This window comes from Cavia porcellus, unplaced genomic scaffold (genome assembly GCF_034190915.1).
Source record: "Cavia porcellus strain 051 isolate PalLab524CR breed Dunkin Hartley unplaced genomic scaffold, mCavPor4.1 scaffold_14, whole genome shotgun sequence".
NCBI lineage: Eukaryota > Metazoa > Chordata > Mammalia > Rodentia > Caviidae > Cavia > Cavia porcellus.
The window spans coordinates 40009810-40031085 of NW_026947497.1; the positions used below are offsets into that span (position 1 = coordinate 40009810).

The 21276-nt window shown below is 36.9% G+C and overlaps 1 protein-coding gene across 7 annotated transcripts in view; it reads left to right on the forward strand.

Moving 5' to 3' along the window:
• The window catches only part of Inpp4b (inositol polyphosphate-4-phosphatase type II B), a 765962-nt gene that overhangs the window by 496240 nt on the left and 248446 nt on the right, over positions 1-21276 (forward strand). The gene's annotated exons all lie outside the window — the stretch shown is intronic.

The window sequence follows — 21276 nt, forward strand, 5'->3', positions numbered from 1 at the left end:
CACCCCAGTGGGCCTCACTCCCACACTCACGCCGTCACCTCTCACACACCTGGTTCCCTGCCGCACACGTTATGGACAGCCCTATGACATTTTGCACTCATTCCCAAGGCCTTTATCGATTCCAATTTGTAAAATTTGTATAAACTATATGGATGAAAAGAGTCAAACACTACATAATGGCTCTTCTTCTGTTTACAGGGAGATTATTTCAAGATCTGATAAATGAACACACATGTATTTTCATAGTCATTTAATATTTTAACTCTTCCACAATGAATCTTTCCCTTCTGAGAACTCTTCTACTTAGTATTTTTCCTTTCTTGGTTAAATTAAAAACTATGACATACTATAAATCTCAGCATCATTTTCAGCCTTTCCTTCCTGGAATTCTTATCTGGTTACACTTTTTTTTAAATTCCTTTTTGAAACTTTGAATGCTATCTTCCTCTTTCCACCAGGAGCCTCCCTTCCACAATGAGCATGCACCCGGACACATGTATGCAGAGTCTTTAGCCGAGATAGAGAACATTCCCCATGTGCAGCCAGGTGCAGGGCTGCTTTTTACTCTCATCTTTACCACACACCTTACCCCTGATGCTGCCGACTGCTGCCCTCCATTTAGAAAGGCTGATGGCCATTCTAAATGTGGAATCCAGAGTTTCTTATATTTCTCTGGAATTCCTTTGTCTCATATTCATGCTCTTTGAACTCAGTTTCAACTTAAGCAACAAGAGAGCACAATAATGTTTGCATTGCACGCACAGATAATACACCTAAGTTTCTTCCTTATTCTGATGTCCATTTTCCCCATCTTTGTGTGTGGGGGGGGTGGGGGGGTGTGGGTGTGGGTATGTGTGTGTCTTACTCAAGGATCATATCTTATCCATCTAGAAGTTCCCGGTCATCCACACATTTACCCTTACTGAAAATCAAGAGAATTATTTTGTAGCATTTTGGTGAAAAGTTTTAGCCACCATCCCTCTCCATGGCTTACTATTAGCTCTTCAATTTCTTGTGATCAAATGACTGTCTTCTTATCATAAGGCTTGTGAGTGGAAACAGACTACAGCTTCTTATTCCTGTTCTGCCTAATATGACTTTTTGATAATAAGAATTGTATTACCAAGGAGAGTTTCTTTTGCTTTTTTAGTAGATGCTGTCAGTATATGACAGCATCTTTAGTGTGCATTCATGAGAGACACTGGACGTGCTCCCCAGACAGTATTTTAAAAGTAGCCTACCTCTTGACAATGAACTCCTTCTAACAGTATGTCCTGGCCATGGAATTGCTCCCAGAATTCATAACTGGAATTCACTGATGCTTATTGTTCTGGGGCACAGCATCTCTGTCTCACAGGAAAGATGTAGCAATGAAAGATTTTCTACAAAGAAGCATTCACAGCTCTATTTTACTTTTTGTGTTGAGACAGGGTCTCACAGTGTTGCTAAATTGTCCAGACTGGGTTCAAAGTTGGATCTTTCTCAGCCTCCCAGTGTTCTCACAGGCATGCACCACCACATCTGAAAAGATAAATAATTGTGCCAGAGAAAGAAGAAGAATAGTACTTATGGAGGATGGGAATCCTATAAAACACCTAAAAATATGTTAAGTGAGATTTTTAGAAAGCAAAGGAGAACAAAGAGAAAAGGACAAAAATGTGCAGAATAAGAGAGAAGAAACAGGAAACAAGTGCCTTTTGCTTTATTTAAATATGGTCAGCACTGATACATGCAGCTTGTTTTTCCCAGGGCTGTCCTGCCAAGAGAGCTGGGTGCTCTGGGCCTGTCCAGCAGTTTGTTGAGTGATTCACTGAGCTCCCTAGTCAACATACTTGCCTATTAGAATGGGATAGAAAATATCAGATTACTGAGGCTTCTTCTTTATAACATTGTGTTGCAGGATGATCTGTTACTTTATGTCAGTTTCAACACCTTGCTAGAGCAGATTTAAAACTAACCAGAGTGATGAATGCAGCTTTATTGGGCTCATCCTTTGTGTTAATGGGCCTGTCTTACTTGACACAAGAAAATCAAATGAGCAAATTTTCTTCTCTGTTACATTTTTCTGATGCTGACATGGATAAATTTGAAAGTAAACAAACACGCATACCCTTAGAACTTATTATAAAAATTATCAATAAAAGACCATGAAAGACTAGAGCCAATTTCTTCAGTTTTCTTATATGTTTTAATCTTTCCCAATGTTGCCCTCCTGCCATCTCTCTCAATGGAAGCAGGTTTAAAAGTTTCAATCCCAAACACAGAAGTGCTTTTTAGTAGGGGTTATTTTTCTCTTCTCTTAAGTCAAATTGAGATGTGACTCAGCCTCGCACAGTTACAGGAGAGATAATCTGCATGTGCTCTTGGTTGGCTTGATTGTTGGGCAAGCTGCCAACTAACACTAAATTTCTTGACAATTGTGGCTCGCTCCTAGTAGTGGTGAAAATGGAATATCACTGTGAGCAATAGCATGGCCTTACACACAGTGCAAGGATGGGACTGATGATGGAACACAAAAGAAGTTAGAGCCCAGTTAATGTCACCAGGTGTCAGTTGCATTATTTAAATGTACCGGTGTGTCTAGTAATCATGGTAATGCTGGTGGGATGAGCTTAAATTATAGGTTCACAAGCTACATGTTAAGAAAATCATCCCTTAGACTTTGATATAATAAAAGAACAAGTTTGTCTCTGCTCTCTTTCACACCATCTTTCCTTTCCCTAAACCTACACTTGTCTTGGAAGCAAATACTATTTAGGCGATCTTATCTTTCCTGCCGGTTTCATTTAAAAAATATACCTAGAGAGCTTAAGATACATGAAGGTTTCAGGGACAAGAAACGTGTAAAAGAATATATACAACTGGTTTTATAATATTTGTTAAAAATTGTATTTTCCCCAAGGTTGTCTTTGTGATGTCATTAGATTGTTTGACTCCCCGCGAAATGGTAGCCATGGCTAAGAAATGATGCAGAATTTTATTTGAGATCGAGGGCTACAGTGAATAAAAGATAAGAATAAGCATGTTTTCTGGAGAAAATTTCCCTTTCTTTCACAGCTTACAGGATCATTTTCAGAGAGCTTTATAAACTTTCCTCTATGCCTTCTCTTTGGAGAAATGGAATTAAAAATAGGGTAGCTAATGAGTTTCTAAGTGGTAAGAAAGGTTTCCTTCTGGAATTCATTTTAAGAGGTGGAACAGAGGCTCAGAGTAGAGAACAAGCAACATTTTAAAATAGCAATGGATACTGATCCTGGGAAAGAATCTCCCTTTTATTCTTGAATCATACATGTTCACAGTCTGCACAAAAAGCTCACTCATGAGGTTCAACTGAAGGCCGCAGCACTGTCAGGCAGATTCTATCTGATGTCAGCCATGATTGAAAACTAAGTCATGCCTCTCCTAAGGATTGTGGGCTACATTCTGCCATTCATTAGACGCGGACTTCAGGAAGTAGACTTCTGTGGTCTGGATATTATCATCTCTAAAATGAAGGATTCAAATTAGACAATCTCTCTCTAAGTCTGTAGTGTTAGTTGCCTAAAGATTGTCTCCATTCTGACTTGCTTGTTGGGGGTGGGGTGGAATGTGAGAAGGAATACCTGCATTACTTGGAGAAACTAAGTACTTACAGAAGGACAAGTTTCAGTCTTTATTGTATAACCTGTGTGTTCCTATAAATTAGGCCTTGCAGGATCAGATTTAAAGAAATCTTTGGAAACATAGGTGCTGATTGGCCTTCTCCGGGAAGCTTACAATCATCTCTAATTGAGAATAAAAAAGTAACACAAGACTCATAAAGTTTATTTGAGTTTTTGTGTCTAAAGAAATATGCATGCCGTGTAACTGATACAGTTCCTGACACATAGCCTCCAGGAAGCGCTGGAAATTGTTAGGATCATCAGCATTGCTTTAGTGTATCGTCACACTGAGCCGAGAACAGCTTTATCTTTCTTTGAAATTGTCGAGGCTCTCCAGGCTGTTTGATGCTTACTTGCCTTCAGTCTCACACTTCCCCACCCACACAGCCTTGTGCAGTGGGTGATCAGTGCCAAGCTCATCAGAAGGATGACAATTGAACAAATACTCAAAGGAGAAAGCAACTATGTAGGTGTCATCTAGCAATGATGATAGCAGTGGTGGCAGTGACTGTGCTGGCAATCTCTCCATCAAAACAATAGCTACTGCGGAAGCACTAAGTACAAAATTTGCATGGTGCTCCTGAGGGGTGTTAGAGTCCAAGAGTGAAAAACTGAGTAAGCAGAGCAAAAATTCTTAAATGAAGCCAGGAGGTGACCAAGTTCAGCTGGTAAAGGGATGAAAATTATTGTGCCTGTGGCATCCATCACTCTTAGTAAAGCTGGGAGCTGTAATCAAGTTTTAAGTGAATAAGTGACATAATCGGACACATGTTAGTAAAAGATAGACTCCAGGGGAACAGGACTAGGTGGGAAGCCTGAATCTAAATGCAGGTGAGAAGTGCTCACTCTTTGAGTCAGGGAGTTCCTTCAGAGGTGGTGAGACAGGGTCACACTCTGGACTCATTTTGTAAAAAGAACTAACAAGATTTGGTAATGCATGAATATGAGGTATGAGAGAAAGAGGAAAGAAAAATAGGCCCAAAGGTCTTGGTCTTGATGTTTGAGAAGAATAGAGTTCCTGCAGAGTAGGAGAAGGCTGCAGTGTAGCCAGCTTTAGCAGGAAGAGTGGGGGTTCACTTCTGAACATTACCAGCTTCAGAGGAGTTCAGTGTATAAGAATAAACTAATGAAGAGAATAATGAAAGTAATGCAGATTATAGCAAAGAAAAACATATTTTGAATAAGTAAATGGGGAAAAATTACTTATGTTTTAAAGTTGTGATAAAACCTAGAAAATACATGTTCAGTGCTGTCAGTGTTATCATATGTCAATTTATTAAAAAATAACAGAATAGAGGAGAAACAATAATAAAACTGGAAGGCATTGTAATTTGATACTACAGAAAATTGATTCAGAGAGACCATAGATAAAAACCAAGGAATGTTTTAGGATTCTAGGCCTTATATCCTCTCTCTTCTGTCGCTTCCATCAGCAGTCCTGCAAAAAATAAAAATAAAACTTTACTGAATGTTTGCATAGACTGATTCATTTAAGCTGCAGAATATTTTATAAGACAGATAATACCATTTTCCCCATTTTAACAATGAGAAAAGTAAGCTTAGAGTTGACAAGTAAATTTTCCAATACTACATTGTTGGTACAGTACAATAAAATTATATATAATATATAATTAATTATTATTCATTAATTATATTTATTTATTATTAATTATATTATAATATAATATATAATAACCCTGAAATCAAGGTTTATTTGAAAGAATGTGAGCCAGATTCCATCATATTATGATAAAATCTAGCAGAGATCTATAAATATAGTTCAAGAGAGTTCTCCATGAAGCAAAAGTAATGAGTAGTTGTTAAAATTAAGTTACAGGCTGGTAATTCTTTTAAAGTTTGAGGCTTGAAAGCTGCTTTGACGGAATGTATCCCCTCCAAAGTCATGTGTGAGTGTCTGAAGGTGACCTGTTTGAGAGGCGATCAGTTTTGGATGAATTGATCTTTGCAAATCTCCTCATGGGATCAGTGCTGTGGTCAGATGCCCGAGGCCTTGCTCCTTCTCCCATCCTCCTGTGAGAGCAGCTAAAAGGCAGCCAACTACAAGCCAAGATGAGGATCCTAACTGGAATCTAACTCTTCTGCTACCCTGCTGTCAGGCTTTCACCCTCTAGAGGAGAGAGCAATAAAGATTAAAGTTCCCAGTCTGTGGCATTTTGTTAATAACAGACCAAACTGAGTGAGACCTAAAGTTGCTAGATACTGATAGAGCTCCTTGAATTGACTTTCAGATCTTATTCTTATCATATCAACTGTGCTTTGTTCTTGTTACCAGAAAAAAATCAAAATATCAAAGTCACACTAATGCTGTATGTCTGAGCAAGCCACAAATACAGGGCTCTGTTCTACCGAGTGAAGTCATTAACAGTGGCAAAAATAAGGTTTGCTCCAACAGATCTCAGGGAAAGTTAAACGAAAGTGAGAGGCAAAACCAGTGACTGAACCTGGAAATGCGTGATGATTCAGGATGATGCAACTATGGGAGGTTGCATGTGAGGGACAAGCGTCTGACACAGCTGTCAGATCCCCTGTGCTTGTATGAGATGGAATGTAAGAGTCTGCAGCTCAGACCCAAGAGCTCCCAGAGTGTGGCAGAAGATATTTTATATCTGATTGCGGTTCTTGCCAAAAACACTATGGAAATGAAGTCTTGGGGAGATCTAAAGGGAGTTATGGAGGGAGATTATGCACCCCTCAGAGTGCTCAAGAATTTCCAGTTATGGCAAGGAGACTCAGAGAGCAAGGAATTTAATGCAGAAATAATTTGGGAGAACATCGTGGATCAGAACATTTCAGATTATATGCATAATCTAATAGAAGAAAATAAAGATGCTTACAGGAAATACCTTTCTCAGTGCACGGAAAGCAACATGACTCCAGATTGAGAGGAGATAAATAAGAAAGCTCTCGCTTCTATTTAGAGAACTGGGTCTACGAGAAGAAACCTAAGGAAAGAAGGAATTAAAGAAGTGGCAGCATCACACACTGTCTCTTGCCCAGAAGAAAAATTAACGAGTTTAGCAGAAAGCAAATTTCCTCAGAACTCGAGAGCAGGCTGTCAAGAGCCAAAACAAAACATTACCATTTTCTATCAAGATTTTAAAAAAATAAAAACAATACTATTTATTATGTATTTATTTGTGTATTTAACTGAATAGGGAATTGAACTCAGGGTTTTGCACATTCTAGACAAGCCCTCTCCTGCTGAACTATTGCCCAATACAAGATAACTTTCTCCACCAAACAGTGTATAAGCTGGTTACCATCACTTTATGCTCTGGTCTTCAGAAATAAATCGTTAAAAAAAATTATGCATGGTCAGCTTATTTGTACTGTTCTTGAACAGCTTCCAGAAAAGTTGATGACTCAGTTTCTACAAAATGGATTGGATAATCCATACTGCAGTTGGCTCTTGGCTTTAAGCTTTTTCTTAGTTTAGTTAATCACAATATTAAGAATTCTGTGAGTGTATCTCAGAATGTCAGGAAAAAACAGCTACATCCAGGATTACCTACAGCTAGTACCTGTCCACTGATAAATGAGTAAAGACATGTGATACACATATGCACAGTATTATTCAGCCATAAAGAGAATGAGATTATGTTACTTGCAGGAAAATGTTTTGGAGATCAGCATGCTAAGCAAAATAAGCCACCTTCAGAAATACACACTTTATCTCATGTGGAATCTAGGAGGGACATGGATATAGAAGGCAGAATATTAGAGAAGGGGGGAATCAGGGAAAAGAAGGGCAAGGAGGTGGAGGCAGGTGGACATGATCAATATATGACCTTTCCTCTGTCTGTCTGTCTGTCTATCTATCTGTCTATATCTGTTTGATGTGCAATGATACTTTTCAACCAAAAAAATAAATGTTATGATTTAGATTGAGAATGTGCCCCAGCAGCCTCATATACTCATGGGGAGGGCTTGTGGAAGGGCATGGGATCATGGGATAGCCCTGCTGATCAGTGGAATCATACACTGGTAAGCAGGTGAGTGCTGCTGGAAGGTGGGACCTGGATAGAAGACACAAGTCACTGGAGACATGGCCCTGGAAAAGTACATCTTATTTTTCCCTGCCCATTCCCCTTCCCCTCCCTCCTCTTTTCTCTCTTTCTCCCTCTCCCCTCCCTCTTCCCCTTTCTCTTTCTTCTCCCCTCCCCCACCTACCCTCTCTTGGTCATCATGATATATGAGGAGCTTTTCCTCTGAGATGTCCATCTACCATACATTTCTGCCTGGGAAACAGCTGACCAGGCACTGTATCTATGATCAAAAAAGGGAAAACAATCTTTCTCCTTTAAATTGTGGGTCTCAGGTATTTGTTGTGGCAATGAGTAAAGTAACTAAGACAATAAAACTAGCAAAGCTTTAATTAGGAATGTATTTCATTACAATTCTCAAACTTAACAACACCTAGTAATCCCTTTTGAATTGAAAAATTCAATCCCATGACTTAACTGTTACATCTTTCTGCGTCCTGTTAGAACTTTAGTTTTCCAAATAGCAAAACTTACTCTTTTTCTTACACAATTCTTTTTTAGATATGTAATAAAGATCTTTGAATTAAGAATGGGTATATCCTCTTATAATAAAAAAGATTAGTCATGTCTTAAAAGAGAGATATTCAGAGAAAACATTGGCAACTTTTCTAGGCACTTTATGTTGAAAAGCTCATATGTAAAAATAGATTTAATTTTGCTGGTCATTGGAATATGTTTATCTTGAATAAAAGCAGTATACTGTTACCATGTAGCAGAAATCTTGAACTTTGCTTTTTTTTCTTTTAAGAAAAAATAAGAATCTTTATTGTGGCTCAATAGACTGCTTAAACTATGAAAAAGTCACGTTTTGACTTCTAAAACAATGGCCAGCTAATTTATTAATGTAAAGTTAACAGTATAGAGCAGCTTAGGTTAAAATCACAATGTGGGAACTTTCAGTGCCCTAGTTAAGCTGCATTTATTGCAGGTGTAATTGTTACTCGTTCTGCAGTGATTTGCTACCATAGGGAAGTGGTGGGTTCCTGGATCACTCATTCGTCCACATGGAGGCTCATCCTTCTATCTCTGTCCCCAGCCTACTCTGGCCATAGTAGCTTCTGCAACCTGACTCTATTCTGATAACTAGAGGTCTACACTCAGCCCCATGCACTCTTCTCAGTCTTTTCTCTTTAGGTTACTGGAAGCCTGTCTCCCTTGCAGCCCTGCCTGTCTGGAGTCACGTAAACTCAGGCTCAGGACCTGGAACCATTCAAGAATTTTCGTGATGCCAAGGTCACCTGTGGATGTCATCTCCCCACATTTCATGAGAATTCTAGCACGTGACACACTTTTTCTCTCTTCAATACCACTCCTTTCACGCGTATTTCAAGTCAGTGGTCACACTAATGGCCTTTCCAATTCCCTGGTTGCTTAGGATTTTCTCTGTTCTACTTGAGCAACCCGTTCCCAAGGTCATCTCTGGATCTTTTCCTTAGCCCCATGTCTCCAAAGTTTCCACTTTGAGAATTTTATTGTTCTGATTTCCATCCATCATCTTCTTAACACACTCCCTCTCATTGTTCTGACCTTGTGGAGGCATTGATGTTCCAGTCCGGCCCTGCCCTGCCCCTGTATGCTCTCTTCTTATCCAAATAAAGTTGCAGATCCACCCTTGAAAAATCACACAATAATTCTCTTACATATATTTTCAACTCCTGTATCCCATTTCTTCTATTATAGTCCCCGAGCAAAACACTGACAAAATAAAGAAATCTATAATGTCCAAAAATACTCCACTTTTGCATTCCTAAAGTAAGCAGGCTGGTAAAACCTGACTTCTATGCTTACAGATTGCACGTGGGGTGCAAACTCCTAGATACCTGGACTTTGCTAGGGCTGTAGCCCTACTCTAGTTGTCTAGTTCATTCACTCTCTCGTTCTCTGGGGCCACTATTTTATACTGACTCATTCCTAAAATCTGCAAAATATTCTTCTCTTCCCCTTTCCCAGATAATTTATCTGGTTTCTATTTCACTGATGCAATGGCTGAAAGATCGTGTCAGCTTGAGAAGTTTAGAAGTTTAAGTGATTCAGCAGGAGGACAGAGTCCTCACTTCTCCGATAGGAGAAGAAGGCATAGAGATGGTGTGAGCTCTACACCTGCCCTGGGACAGGGGGTGGTAGCCGGCTTACAACGTAAGGGAAGAAAAGAGGCTTGCTCTCCCCACTTTTGCTCTTGTTTTTGCTGTCTTCTGCCTCCTTGATCTCTTGTTCCTGTACTATGCCACCCTGCCTTGGAGCCAATTGATTATGGACTGAAATCTCCACACACTGTGAGCTAAATAAACTTTTCCTCCCTTAATTTGGGTGTCAGATATTTTGTCTCAGCAACAAGAGAAAAGTAACTAGGACAACTGAGAGAGGGATCTCATACTTTCCCATACCATATTTGCCAACTTGCCTACATCTATCCTGCCTCTCCTCTTGTGATTAAGATGGATTCTTGCTTCCTTTCTAAAATCAGGTCCTTCAAGTAGAGTAGAGTTGACAAGTCCCTTGAATTCCTAACTCTCACATCCAACCACCTGGTAACAAATGGGTTTTGAATGACTGTCTCAAATCTAAAATATTCAAAAGGAACTTGTCCTTCTTACTTGCTGCCCCTGAAATCCTGTGTACATTCACCATCTCTTCATTTCAGAAAATTGCATTTCACCCTCCCATTGTTTAAATGCACATCTCTGTTAGTTCTGTTTCCTTTTCTCTTATTTTTTGCCTTCAACCAATCACAGAATCTTATTAGCACTACCTTCAAAATAGAGCTACCCTCTGACCCGAGACAGCTTCATCTGAATGTCTCCTAGTCACCCTTACAACCTTCTCTTTTCTTGTCTCCTGTCTATTTTCTATACTTGCAGCCTATGCTCTTACTTTAACATACATGTCTGTTGAGTGTTGTTGATTTTCTACCTTACTCAAAATAAAGGCAAAGTTCCAACTGTGTCCTACAAAGAGTTAGATAATCTCATTTACCCTTGCCTGTCGTGTTCTGTAAGACACACACAGACACACACGTACATACACACACACCACCACCACCACCACCACATCACCTTGCATCACACTGTGCAAAATACACCCTTTCCAGTGTGAGAATGTAGACATAGCCCGTAGAAGAGATGTCATCCTCATCAGCTTACCTGAGGGGACACTGACTCATGAAATCAGATGTGGATGCCAGGATTGCCTTAGATAACATACTGGCTCGTCAGACTAGAGAGGGGAAATTTTTGCTAGCCCCACAAAAGGAAATGACCATGTTGTCAGCTGCTAGGGAGAAAGCCCCACAGGAAGGACCGCTGTGTGGTCTTAGATCTGACACCATTCTAGCTGAAAATGAAAACCTTAATCATACAAGGGAATAAATTCTACCAACCACCCACAGGAGATGGATTCTTCATGATAGCCTTCTCATGATAGTGCAGCCCAGCCTGCGTCTTCATTTCTACTTGGTTTGATGTTGAGTAGAAGACAACAATTAATGAATAATTTATTTAATTTTTGTCATTGTTTTATGGAGTTTTTGTTTTGCTATTTTTTTTTTTTTTTTGGAAATTGGGGCTTATTATGTCCTACCTGGTTTTGAATTCACTATGTAGCTCAGTCTGTTCTCAGACTCAAAACCCTCATCATCCTCTCACTTTCCAGAGTTACAGATATATGCCACCATATCCAGTATTATTTCTATAGTGTTTTACATATTTGGAAATAGTTTTGGTTTTGAAATATTAGTTTTATTTATAAATATTGAAATATTATTTTAGTTTTGAAATATTATCAAACTAAAGAATAATAAAGAATATGATTTTTAAAACTAAAAGAATCTATAATTTAGTTACAGAAGGATCCAAATGCAATTAAGTATAAAAATATAGGCAGAAAAAGTTGTTCAGTTTCAAAGTACATCTCCTGTAATTTAAAGCTCAATGAGTTTCTGACTGCAGAAATACATTATACTTTAAAATTATGTTCTTGCACTATAATTTTGACCTTTTAATTCTAGCTTTTTGTAGAAACCTCTTTGTATTCTTTCTTACTATTTAAAATTGTCATAAAACCCAAAAGAACAAAACTCACAAAAATAAAAAATTCAGAATTTGAAATTAAATATTGTCATGTTGCAATTATTTAATACTGCTTATTTAATAACTAAATTCTCACTTCTCTATTCTTTTTATCTGTGAATGTTTTCAGAGCATCTAAAAGCATTTTTGTTAGTTTTGTGACATTTGCAAATCATTCATGTAAAAAATTTTATCTGAGAAACAAACACAAAATTGCTTTGCTAACTGTCAAGATTGTTTGCACCTGGCCTTAACAAGTATCTATAATTTTTACTTTTAAACTTTTTCTCCATTAAATCAGATTTTTGTAACCACCTGTGTTTAATTCCTTTTTATCATTTTCTTCCTTCTTCAATAGCTTCTTTTAATATATTTTCCTCCCAATTGTTCCCTTTCTCTTATGAAAATTACAAATGCAAACAAATAAATATAGTACAAGAAACTCAAAGCTTAACAGTAATTTGTTTTCTGTAAGAGTAAATGTGATTCTAAGTAGTTGGAAGGCAGCTGAATTTTCACATGATTGGGAGCCGTTGTTTGGATGCCTGTACTGCACTTCTTCAAATGAGCTTCATCCTATCCACGTTATCTTTATAGATAAAGTGGATATCTGCCTCTTGTAGTAAGGTGGAAATTTTTTCTCTCATTTATGAGATTTCTAATGTCCCAGATATTTATAAAGCATAATTCATGAAATAAAATTCACATCTTTACTGGCATCTTGACTAAATGTCACAAATTAGATTTGGTTGGCATGGAAGAGGATAACCTTTTGATAAATATGGTTTTTGTATTCCCAGATCAAATGGCTGTTTTGTTGCCTATTAATGTATTATCAGAGGAAATGACTGTGCCCTTTCTCATTTATTCTCTTTCATAAATTAAGATAGAGTAAAAATGACTTTTTGTTGCTGTACAGGTCGATGAATTGTATCACATGAATAAATACTCATAAAAACACCTTACTCGGGATGTAGAATTGTCCTGCAACCACAAAGAAACTCCTGCCTGCTGCATCTTGGCTCATACGTCCACCAACAACCACCCCTGGTAGTCACTGATCTGTTATTCATTACAGAGATTTTTCTTTTGGAGAAAGAAATTTAACACATGGAATTATTCAGTGTATAATATTTTGGGATTGGCAACCTTGTTTCAGTCCAGGACCATCCAAGCTGTATTTACCATCAGTTTGTCCTAAATAGTCCATGCTGTTGATATTCCACAGTTTGTTTAACCAATCGCATGAAAAGCTACAAAATATTTCATGTGTAGTTCTTTTTTTTTTTAATTAAAAAAAAGTTGGTCTTTTTGAGACAGAGTTTTCAGGCTGGCCAAGGTCCACTCTGTAGGCCAAGCTGGCCTGGAACACTCAGCAAGCCTCCTGCCTTAGCCTACTGAGTTCTGCGATTACAGGCATGCACCAGCGTGTCTGGATCAGGTGCAGTTCTTTATGTGATTGCAAATTTTTATTTCTCCCGGATAAATATCTAGAACTGGGATTTCTGGGTCATATGGTAGGTATTTAACTTCCTAAGAAACTGGCTTAGCTATAGTCATTGGTTGCTGTGTCTCTCGGTTTCACTGAATCTGCATTCTTCTCCATCACGTAAAAACATTAAAATAACATCTCACAATGGTTTTCATTTTCATAAAAACCCAATGGCCAGCGAGGTTGAGCATTGTACTTTTGTCATGTACACATTCTCTCTTTGAAATATGTCTGTTCAAATATTTTTCAAATTTATTATTTAGGTTGTTTTCTTATGCTTGAATTTTGAGAGCTTTTTATGTATTTTGGATAGAAATTCATTTTCAGACATGTGATTTGCAAATATTTGATCCTGTCAATAGTTTGTCTTCTCATTCTCAGAACAGTGGCTTTTGCACAGCAAAACTTTTCAAATGTGATGAAGTTCAGCTCATTTTTTTTTATGATAATGATTTTGGTGTCATATATTTCAGAGCTTTTCTCCAAAGCAGGCTTTATCAATTTTAAAAGTTTAGTGTTTTTATGTCTTAAATATGAGTCTATGAATGACTTTTGAATTGTCTTTGGCTTAAATTGTGAAGTTTGAGCAGTTTTATTTTTTTATTGCAAATGGATGTCTAACTGTTTAAAACTCACTTATTGCGAAGTTAATTTTTTTTCCTCCATCAACTTGCCTATAACCTTGTAAGAACCAGTTGATCACATTGCCTCTGTATTTCATTTATCAATGTGTCTGTCCTTTTGTCAAAACCTTAAGGTTTGATTACTATTATTTTACTACATCAGAACATTACTTCATGAAATTCTTTTTTTTTTTTTTTTTCCTTCTTCTTTGTCAGACTTTGTTTGGGCTATTCTATTTCTTTGGCATTTCTCTTATAACTTTTCCAATCAGCTTCTTACTATCCATGAAAAAAATGCTGCTGTGATTAACTAACTCTGTAAATCAATTTAGAAAGAAATGATGTCTTTATAATATCGTACTTTTCAACCCATGATCTAATATACTATACATTTAGACCTTCTTTGACGTCTTTGATTAGCATTTATAATTTTTAAATTTGGAGCTCTTATACATTTTATTAGAGTTCCACATAAGCATCTTATTGGTTTTGTAACTTTTGTAAACTCAATCTGGTTTGTAATTTTGCATCACTATATATTTGTGTATTGAGCTTTATTTTGCTGTGGCTTTATTCTCATTTCTGTTTTCAGAGCTCATGGAGTGGTATTTGGATTAGTTCATCATGTTTTTTGTCCAGGTAACTATCTGGGTCCTTATGTTGAAATGACCACAGAATAGTTTTCCAAGTCTCCGATACACTTTTATTTTCGTATCAGATCCATGCATGCACTGCCTGGAATTACCACAGGAACTAAAGAAAACATGAAGAAGTCCTTGTCTGGTGCTTCTCACAACTTCTCTGGTTCTCTCCATGTTCAAATCCGCCAGACAGAGAGCTTAGCTTTCGTTTCCCTCTTTGCTGTGTAACTCCATATTCTTTGGTCATTCCATACCACTGGGAGTGCAGCTCCTCCAGAGAAGAAATATTTCCTTTAGTTTACAGGAACCTGTGAGTTTTCATAGCAAGCTGGGGGCCCTGATTGCTGCCACTTTTACTGCTGCCAATATTGTAACTGAGATTGCCTTGAACTCTAGCATGACAAAGTGGAGAAGAGCAAAGAGCTCTTGCTTCATGTTTTGAACCAGACCTAGAGAGTTTCTTCTGGAGCTTTCCCTGTCTAGCCCAAGACTCATTGCTGTGTGTGGGGCTGTGTTGAATCCAGATCGAGGACTTCCAGAGAAGGAAAATTGTAAGCACACTGTTGGCCTACTAGTGTTTGTGATTCTGATCTTAATCTTCAATGTGTCTGGTGCTCTTTACTTGCAGAGTCCTCAAATACTGAAAGTGCTCCCTGCACTCTGTCCAGGTTTCATAGGTGTTTCTGGTGTGCATGTTGACACAGAGTGTGCTCACTTTGTGTTTCCTACAACTGGAACTCAACTGACAGATTATGAATTCCTTATAATTTTCTGGTAGTTTTGTGTTTTTCAAACTTTTGCAAAAGGCATTTCCAAGAAGCCAACCTTGTTTTCTCACCTTGCTGTTATTTTTTATTCATGGAGATTGTTGATATTACACATTTATCATTGAAAAAACATTATCAATATAGATATAACAGTGCATTTTATAGTGTAGTGAGGAGAATAAAATTTGCTTTAGTTTATTTGCATTAGTGCAATCCCTTGTGTTTGAATAGATGGGTTTTAGCAATACACAGAGGAACCTACAAGCCACTTAGTATGAAAACTGAAGTGTTCTTGTAAACTTTTTTGTTCTTATATGTTGGTGATACATAATAAATACATCCATCATGGGGCACTGGCAAGTATACATATCATGTGTTGATCCATTTTACTTCCTCTTCCATCCTTTTCCTCTAGTCTGTCCTTCCGTGCTTCCCTTTCCTTCTCTGTAAATTCTGTCTCTCTGTCTTGGTCTTAAAGCATTAAGTCACAGGCAGTAAAACTATAGCACTTTTCACCTTAGGCGAAAGCATTTTTCTGCTTAAACCCAAGATCTTTTGCTTTTGTTACATATATCTTGTGACATGGTGGGATGGTTTGCAGTCTTTGTATTTTGTAGCTGAGATTTATTTATAGAAGTCAAGTTGATTTTTTCCAGTCAGAGCTGCTTATTTATAGAAAGTCAGCACCTCAAACATGAGCTTAGTTACTCAGAGTTCATTGTACTTTCCACTAAATCATGTCCTATCTTTTAATGGAATGTGATAAAATAGATTAGTTCAAGTCAAAAATACTGAGCTGTCCTTAAACTTTAACATATCCTGCTATAAGGCCTTGAAAGACAGACTATCTAGGTAGGGTAGAGATGAACAATGTATAATGATTTTTAATGTGGAAAGTGAAATGAAATATTGAAAGCAGGGGGTTAGGAAGAGAAAATGACGTGGATAAAATAGGGAGAAAGATACTGGGGAGCAAGGAGTATATTTTTCATGTATAGCATGAGGAAAGTGAAGAAACTAATCAGGAGGTTGCTATTAGAAAGGAAAGGATGTATGTAAGACACAGGATGAAGAGACTCACTCAAGTTTAGTAACCTTTCAGGATAAAGACAAAAGGTGAAGATAGAAATGGAATATTTTGGTTTTGGTTTTTTTTAGATGTGCTATTAATATAAATGAATTTAAGTTTGAGAAAGTGCAGTTAATTTCAAGTCAGTAGAATGTGATCTGATGAAATCAGGACAAAGGAATTTGGAGTTTTAGGTTGGGAAATAGGGATCCATCTGGGAACATGGAATTGTGGTAAATTTTACGGAAGCATAATTGACTCTTACAATGGATGAATTACTAAAGATAAAAATGTAGTGAGAAAAAAAAACTACAATAAAAATGAACCCTTAGATTGCCTAGGCTGTTAATATTAAGAGCTACTGAGTTTTGTTTGGTTATTGGTTTGAAAGTGCCATATGGATTCTGAGTTTTGTGAAGTTCATCCCTAGTAGAAGGGTTTTTGCTTGCACATATTCAAATAGAACCCTGGATTCCATAAACCCTAAGTAAACCTTAAGTAAATCTAGCACTGCTGTATGTTTGCATGCCCCAGAAAGATCATCAGACTCCTCTTTCACTCACTGACTCCATGCTTACTTAGAGGCTTGGCTTCTTTTCCTGTCTGGGTGGGATTTTCATTTCCTAAGCCATATATCTGACTGTCTTAAACGCAGTCTTGCAGCTGCAAATTGCTGTATATGGCAGTAGTGCTACTTTAGATTCACGAAGAGCGACAGTGCTAATGACAGTTTTTCCCAAGGTGTTTACAGAGTCATTCGTTGGTTTGCATCTGTTTGGCATTTCCAAAACAAGGAAGTTATTTACATTTTTCTATTAACATTTCCAAAAGTATTCTTTTTTTCTCTTTTCTTTGTACTAAGGATGGCAGAATATTTGGGAAAGAACCTAAAAGTGTCGCTAATCATCCTTAGTTGCCAGACTGTTTTATATTCCTTGTCCTTCAGTCTATAAAAATATTTGTCTTTTTAGCATGTGAGATATAATATTTCATTAGGAAGCTTTATTTTGAAGGCAGATTTTTAAGTAGCCTGAGTCACTAATGTATTATGTATCTGAAAACCTAGTGGAGAAGAGAATACAGATTTGTGGTGTTCAAATTTCCCCATTCTCTGTCTCCTGTATCTTTTGGGATGGTTAAATATTTAAGCCATGCTGCTGATGAAGAGAGGACTGTGACATTGTGATGTAACACTAGTGATCATGAAATGACCATCTTTTTCTCTCTATGGTGCTCTGCTTTCAATAGTGATAATGACCTGGCAAAACACTGAAATGACATAGTTTTTTTTTTTTTTTTTAATCATCATACAGCTTTAGATATTTATAACTAAAATCTCATCTCATTGACTCATGCATTGTTTGGAAATGACACAAGGATACTTCTGGTGTTGATTCAGTCAAATTTATTGTTCAGTTGCTTCCTGTATTGGGTGTAGTTTTGCATTGTGTGTGGTGGGATGAGGAACTGGGGAGACAGGATGAGAGGCTGAAATATGTCTGAGATTTTTCTTGAGTCCAGATCAACCTGTGATGGTCTATTATGGAATCATAGATATGATTAGAACTTGGGGTTTAGGTGTTAATATTATGGGATGAGTGTTAGAAACCAACCTTTTGTTTTATAGCACAACAAATTGACATCCAAAGAAATGAAATTATCAGCACTTGGTCATGTAACTAATTAGTAGGTGAGATAGAATTAGAATTTGGATTTCTTAGTCCCTCGCTCAGCACTGTCTTCAATAGACCCTCGATATAATGTAATGACTTTCCAGTGGCTAAAATGCAATAGGATTTTGGTAATGAATAATGAGTTCAACTTCTAAGTTTTGCCAACCTATTGGGTAATAAGTTAAAAGCAAAATTAAGCATTTGAGAATTTTTTTTACCTAAATCTCTATGAAGTTCATATTTTAAATAATCTTTGGCTACATGAAATAAATATTTCACTTGTGACTCTCCCAATTGAAAAAAGTTGTTGATACCTGTATTCTTCATGTGGTTAATGGTTATGGAATAAACAAGAAATGGTTTCTATATTTTACATTCTAATTCAGTGACAGAGTGAACCATGCTTTGGTGCCTGGATTCGGTTTGAATTTGTTTATTAACTCAGTCTTTCACAAATCTCAGATAAGGAGACATACCAAGCTACTCAAAAGCGCTACTACCGACCTAATATGATTTTAAGGGAAAGTGACTTTACGATTGTGTACTATCTCTAGATTAAACAAACTCCTTTGTTTAACTCCTCTCAGGCACTGAGATAAAGGGACTATAGGATATAAAAAGGAAACCCAAAAGGAAAAAAAAAATTATTGTCATAATAGCCAAGTACTTTAAAAAAGGGATAGAGCTATAGCTCAGATATTTAATCCTATCTTGTATTTCTTATTTATCTATTTAGTCATTTTGAAAGGTTCATTTGTATTGCAGTAGTTATAGATTAGTGTGCTGTACAATACTAGAAATGTGGGCTTCATTTCATGTGATTTGTTGTGTTAAGTCTGTATCTTTGGTGAGCATTTAATCACAAAGGCATGTGCTATGGTTTTGTATACTCTTTTATTTTTTTACTGTAATCTTGGATATTGCAGTAACATTTCTGGAGACAACCAGTTTAAATATAAATTGATACTTTTATGGCAATAGCAACTCTGTTTACACTAATACTGCAGCTTTACTATACAGGGATGAAGAAGTGGGAAGAAGTAGCAGCCGCCTTGGTACGGCAGTGTGCCAAACACTTAGAACACTAGCCATCTCACAGAGCTTAATGCTGATGGGAAAGTTTGAGCTGGGAAAGAGGAAAACAAAGCTTCTGTGCTTTTTCCCACTCAGACCAAGAGATCCTACGTGTAACCATTATGTCATGTAACAGTGTTTCACACAGCTGAAAGAGTCTGTGAAGGGCCAGGGATGGAGCTCAGCAGCACAAGGCCTGCCTGGCAAGCACAGGTTATGAGTTCAATCACTGATACAAAACTGAAAAAGAGTGTGAAGAATTTGCCTGCTGCTTCAAATCATGTAGCTCTACATCCCTTTTTGTCAGTGACAAAAATTAGACTGTTACAAATGGAATTTGCATTGCTAGAAAATAAGCTAGCTTAGTTTGTTTGTGCAAAAGTATTTAAACAACTTCTTTTGAGGAGAAAAAGTTAACTTACTCTGTTGTAGACAATCAGTTTTGGGGAAGAGACCTGCAAATCTCTAGAAAAAAAAAAGCTATTCATAGTGCCAGGAAGAGTTCCTGTTAAGCTATTTAATTAAAAGGCATTGAAGAATTATACAGAGGTAAACCACAGTATGACACGTGACAAGATGTTATGTCACATTTAAATGGGAAATGGTTTAGTGAATTAAAGCCATGTCAGCATTGGAGCTATGACAGCTTTCTACAATACTGCAGAACATACTGTCATCTGTATATGCATCTTCTTTGTGATGAATGTTTGATATTTTCACATGCAATTTTAAAAATTCAATCAATGTGAATCAATTGTGATTGCCACTGATTCTAAAATTACCAAAGCATTGTACTTCCTATAATAAATACACTGTTTAACAATAATTCACTTTTCTTTTTTCTGTCTATCATCTTTATTTCTTTCAAACTATGACATTACTTGTGTACTTATCACCAGGATTTTTCTATTCCATTTTCCTTAAAACATAATCCAAGTGTGCATTTTAATTTGTACACTTCATTTTATTAGAAAAACCTATCATAATCTAATAACATAACTGTTTCATTTTTACTTACATTATTCATTATTTTATTTTAAGTAGTGATTGATAAACTACTTATACTAGCTTTATTATTTCAATTTTTTTGTCTGTTTTTCTTTCCAGCAATCAAATCCAGAGCTATGTCAGCCAGGTGCTGCACCACTGAGCTATATCCCAAGCCCCATACTATTCCTGTTTTTTAATACCTCTTATAATAATAAAGCAGCAGCAGTTAATAGAAATTGTTAGAAATAAATACACCATTGGAATTAAGATTAAAGTTAAAAACAAATTTCAGGAAAGAATATGATTAATAAGGAAAATGAAGTATCATGTGACCAGTGTCAGTCACTTAAACTTAGGAAGATGTTACAGGAGCACATCAGACTGCTATGTATATGCTATCTATTTTCACAGTAAGGCTCAAGAAAAATATTATGTGTGATGATGTTCCCATGGTATAAATGGCGCCCGTCACTTGGTGGATGAAACTGGAGAATCTTAGTGTTGCGGCTTGTTAATTTTATCTTTGTGTTCCTTATCGTTATCAACCGTGAGAGTTTTATGTTGATGAAAATAATGATGAAAATCTTAGTAATAAGCTTCCTCGTTAAATATAAAGTGACCAATATTCCTCAAGGAAACAGAACCCTGGGACTGCCACTTGTCACTGTGGAAAGTCTTACTATCCTTCTAAATCTGTAGAAGTAAGAGGTTGGACTAGATGAACTAAAGTGTAAATTCTGCTGTGCACGAACCTTAATGTATGTTTGCTAAGTGAGAATCTTCTTGACTTTCTCTGCTAGGAAGAAAAATCATTAAGGAAAATGTTCCAGGTCAGATTTTATAGGCAGTGGCCCAGCTGTAGAAGAATGCATAGTGCTCAGTTTCTTTGCTGTTTTATTTAGCTAGATTTCTGACGTAGACACAGACACTATCTCATGCAGATAGCATAGGTGGACCATGGTTTATGGTTTTGTAGAGGTCAGACAGATTTGAATGGGACATTGATCTATTACACAATATTCTTTCTTCAAGACTGCTCCTGATTACCCTTAGTAGGATCACCTTGATGAGGTAGTGTTTGATGATTCATGGCTTATATCATGAATCTAGGTAATTTTCATTCAAAATTTAAACAAAAACAGCACTAGTAGCATGTTTTACTGTGTTTTGAATACTAA